At 48.4% G+C, this 4,561-nt stretch overlaps 1 pseudogene; it reads right to left on the reverse strand.

Moving 5' to 3' along the window:
* Positions 1-537: 537 nt before the first annotated feature.
* On the reverse strand, positions 538-2,754 carry LOC129488200 (dnaJ homolog subfamily B member 1-like; annotated as a pseudogene).
* Between the last annotated feature and the right edge of the window lie 1,807 nt (positions 2,755-4,561).

Consider the following 4,561-nt stretch of genomic DNA (forward strand, 5'->3'; position numbering starts at 1 on the left):
TCTTATTTTTGAGTCAGAGAAGGAAACTGACCTAGAGGTTGCTGTAGGCATTTAGAAATATGGTTTTCTTTATCAATTCTATTCGATCTGCTGCAGCAGTTCTTACCCGAGTGATTTTAAGAGTTTATCAATCATGTGACTGTTGAGATACCCAAGCCATCATGCAAGTACCTCTCCCATGACGTGATAACTTGTGCTAATAATAAAATGAAGCTGTGATAGGAGATGTGAAACAAATAGAAATCAGAGTGGTACCATGAAGGCGTGAGGGAGAAGATGAGGGAGCCAGGACTAAGTGAGGCGAGCTGTATCCCTAAGTCACCTGGAAGGTTGTGGAGCAAACAGATCATTAGGCAGCACTAGTGATGGGGAGAAAATGGCCATCAGTCACTCCCTGTTCTTTCTTTGCTGCCTAGAAGAACAGATAACACCACACACTTTCTTATCTAAGGACTTGGAGAAGGTTTACGGTGAAGTTACCGGGAAAGAAGAAAAGAAGTGGCTTTTTTTTTTTTTTTTTTTTTTTAAGGCTTAGCATCAGTCTTTAATGCTGTCGTGCAGCATTGACAAGTCACACAATTCGGTCTCACATTGGCAGTGGCAACTTACAGTAAGTCTAAAGGTCTGAGCACCAGACTGGCCTCCAGGGAACAGACATTTGTTCCAACTCCCCCTCCCCCCCAAGATTTCTTCAGAATTCCATTATGGCCCTATACAGACAGCAATGGCTGCTGGGGACAGGTTTTATTTGAGTGTACATCAGCTATACATGGAATTATAAAGGCATATTTATAGATGTTCCACAGTGCTCCTGTAATCAGAAGCAAAGACCCTTTTATGAAAAGGGATTATATCTAGGGCTGTGCAAAATTCAAAAGGATCAGATCCCTTTGAAAGAGTCCATAGTCCATGAAACAAAAAATTACCTGGGCCACTGGTAAGCCCCAGGTGTGCCAAGATTGCCTTACAGAAATGGAAAGAGTGTGACCCACAAAGTGAGGACATTCAGCTTCACTAGAGCCAGAGGTCAGGAGGGCCCCTTGATGGGTCCAGGCTCCCAGACTCTCAAGGGAGAGGTGGCTGCACTTGCTGGAGTCACTCACTGGAGGCTGGCTCCCTTGGTGCTGCTGGAACAAGAGGTATTGCTTGTGGGCGCCAGCCAGGCAGTTCTGCAGGAATAGTTTAGGTTCTCAATTTGAGACGGCCAAACAGAAGACAGAATTCTTCAGGGGAAGAGCAAGACATGGGAGACAAATACAGAATAAGCCAAGAACTGATCACACAACAGAAACGGAGGAGCGTACAGGGTCTGGGAACCAAGACAGCAGGTCGACATTATCTACCAGCCAGAAGCAAAGGGACACAGAGGGATCAAGTCCAGCTGCGGGTCTGCCTCTTGCCCCTGGACAGGGACTGCAGGAGGAGGATGTGGGCCCATCCTGGGAGGGCTGCCAGACCCAGTGGGGCAGACTGGAATGCCTTTTCCTGCTGTTCCCGCTACCTGATGCCCTATTACTCGAAAAACCACCGAAGTCTAGTGTGTGACTTTGAAAGATTGTAATATATGCTCTGGAAAACATTCAGCAGTACAAAAGCCCTTTCTGGGCCTGCCCTCCCTCTCATGGTCCACAACTGGTAGAAAGGTCCAGAAATCCTTGAGCTCTGGAAAGGTCCCTGGTCAGTCCTTGGGGAGCTCAGGCAGCTATATTGGAAGAATCTGCTCAAGTACGGTTCTTGATGTCTGGGGAATCCTTTTGGGGAAGATCACTTCCAATTCAATAATGAGGTCCTCACGTTTCTCTGGCGTTTTGGGGAGGGGAAGGCCTTCTCCACGAACTTTTCGCCGCATGCCAGGCCTGATGGCATCTTTGAACACGACGGGTATGGTCCTGCCGTCCAGAGTGGGGGACGTTCACTGTGCGGCCACACAGAACCTCCGGGAGGCTGATCCTGGAAGGATAAATGACATCAGAACCATCTCTCTTAAAGATATTGTGTGGCTTGTCCTTTAAAACAAAGACGATATCAGCTGGAATGTTGTTGGAGGTCTGGTCTCCTTCTTTGGAGAAGGTGATTTTGGTCCCTTCTTTCCACCCCTTCTTCTCTTCGATGGTCAAGATTTTGTCTTCGTTTCGAATGCTCTTTCCGTCGGGGTTTAGCCGCTTGTGGGAGATTTTCATCTTCTTGGAACAACCGCTGTAGATCTCTTCAAGGGAGACTCGAAGGTCGTGGGTGACTGGGGGATCTTGCTTCTTTCGGGTGGGCTCTTGGGCAGGGTGGGAGCAGCCAAAGTTCATGTTGGTGAAGCCACTCATTCCCACAGGGAAGCCAGAGAATGGGTCAGCAACGTCCATGCCTTCCCCCCGGTTCCCCTGCCCAAAAAAGGTGTCAAAGGGATTTCTGCCACCGAAGAACTCAGCAAACATGGCATGAGGGTCTCCATGGAATGTGTAGCTGAAAGAGGTAGCATTAGCACCACCGCCGCTACCACCACTGGGGCCGCTGCCTTTTAGGCCTTCCTCCCGGTAGCGGTCGAAGATCCCGCTCTTGCGCGGGTCTCTGAGCACATCGCAGGCCTCGGCGATCTTGAACTTCTGCTGGGCGCAGGGCTCCTTGTTCTTGTCTGGGTGGTAGCGCAGCGCCTGGCGGCGGTAGGCCCGCTTGATCTCCTCGTCCGACGCGCCGCGGGCCAGGCCCAGCGTCTGGTAGTAGTCTTCGCCCATGGCCCCCGTCTGCGGCCCACCGACCCGCTGTCGCCGTCCCCCGGCTCCGCCGCCGCCCGGTCCCGCCGCCGCCCGGTCCCGGACTCTGTATACCCATCCGGCCAGAAGTGGCTGTTATACAAAGAGATCACATTCTTTCTTTAATGGTTAATGATAGTTACAGGAGTAGAGGAGTGCAGTTGGCTTTTTAACCTGAGTTCTCATTTTAGCTGTGACTGAAGAGAACTGCAGTTTCAACGCCCTGGGTGAGAGTGTCCACAGTGGCAATGTCACTAATGCTATAGCCAAATAAGTTGCAACACCATTGCAATCACTTCTCGTCCTGCTTGCAGAGGTTGACATTATAGCTGGGACTTCAGAGGAATCGCAGTTACCTTTGATAGTTGTACATTTTGAATAATATGATTGTCAGGGTCAAACTAACTTGCAGCTGTGTAAGCTAAACTTTTGTAAATAAAGAAAACATGTGGCCAATTCAAATAAGAATAAGCACCGTATGAATGCTGTTTTAAACCTTTTCTTGCCCTTAGAAGATTCACATTCACAACTTACTCCTCCTTCATGCCACCATCGTCTCTTTTCCACGCTGTTCTTGTCTGTCCTTTTGCTGTGGTCTTCTAATTGGTCTCTCAGATTCCATGCTTACCGTCACTTGTCTATCTTTTACACAGCAGTTGTAGTACTCATCTCAAAATGTAGTTAGCTCATGCCATTTCTCTGCTCTAAACCCTCCAGAGTGTTCTTATCTCATCCAAAGGAAATCCCAAATTCTAACTGTCAGACAAGCCCTGAGAATGTGGCAGGACACCCTCTGCCTGGGCCAACTCTCTGGTATCCATCTCCTGCCTGCTTCACCTTTGCCCAGCCATCTGGCCTTCTCTTTCTCCACCCATACTAGACAGGTCTTGCCTCAGGGTCTCTGCTTGGATTATAAGTCTCAAAGATACACACTTAATTTACCCTTCACTTACTTTAGGTGTCTGCTCAAAAGTTATCTTACCAGCCAGGTGCAGTGGCTCATGCCTGTAATCACAGGACTTTGGGAAGCCAAGGCAGAAGGATGGCTTGAGCCCAGGAACTTGAGACCAGCTTGGGCAACATAGTGAGACCGTGTCCCTACAAAAAATAGAAAAATAAGCCGGACATGGTGGCCTGTGCCTGTAGTCCTAGTTACTCGGGTGGCTGAGGCAGAAGGGAACGCCTGAATCTGGGAGGTGGAGGCTGCAGTGAGCCACTATTGCGCCACTGCACTGCACTCCAGCCTGGGCAACAGAGTGAGACCCCATTTCAAAAAACAAAGTTACTTTATTGAGGAAATTCCTCTGAACACTTCCTATAACCCCATGCTGCAATACTTACATAATTTTAAACCATGTAATACACTATCCTTTTTTTTCAATGTTTGTCTTTCCCAGCTAGAATATAACTCTGTGAGAGTGGACATCTTGTTTTGTTCACTTCTGTCTTCTCAGTGCTCCAGAGGCCAGACATATATTAAGAGAAGTGCTCAGTTAATATTTGTGAACAGATGATTTTCAAGGATTGTTTGTGCACCTGGTACTCTGGCCATTTACTCACTGTCCTTGGCTCACAATCACTTTTCCATCTTCCTGCTTTTGTTGAGATCCTTCCTCTGTTCCTTTCTGCTTTCTCAAAGCTGCACGTGCAAGTTTCACCTTTGCTTCAGGTCTCACCTGAAACCTTCCTTCATTCTGTTCTCAAAGCCGAACACGTCTCCCCTCTGGTCCTCCCAGAACTGTCCGTATTCCCTATGTCTCTGTCTTGTACTAGAATGATTTCTCTTCATGAACTGGAAGCTTCCAAAGGTGGAACTCTGT

Source organism: Symphalangus syndactylus, chromosome 8 (genome assembly GCF_028878055.3).
Source record: "Symphalangus syndactylus isolate Jambi chromosome 8, NHGRI_mSymSyn1-v2.1_pri, whole genome shotgun sequence".
Taxonomy (NCBI): domain Eukaryota; kingdom Metazoa; phylum Chordata; class Mammalia; order Primates; family Hylobatidae; genus Symphalangus; species Symphalangus syndactylus.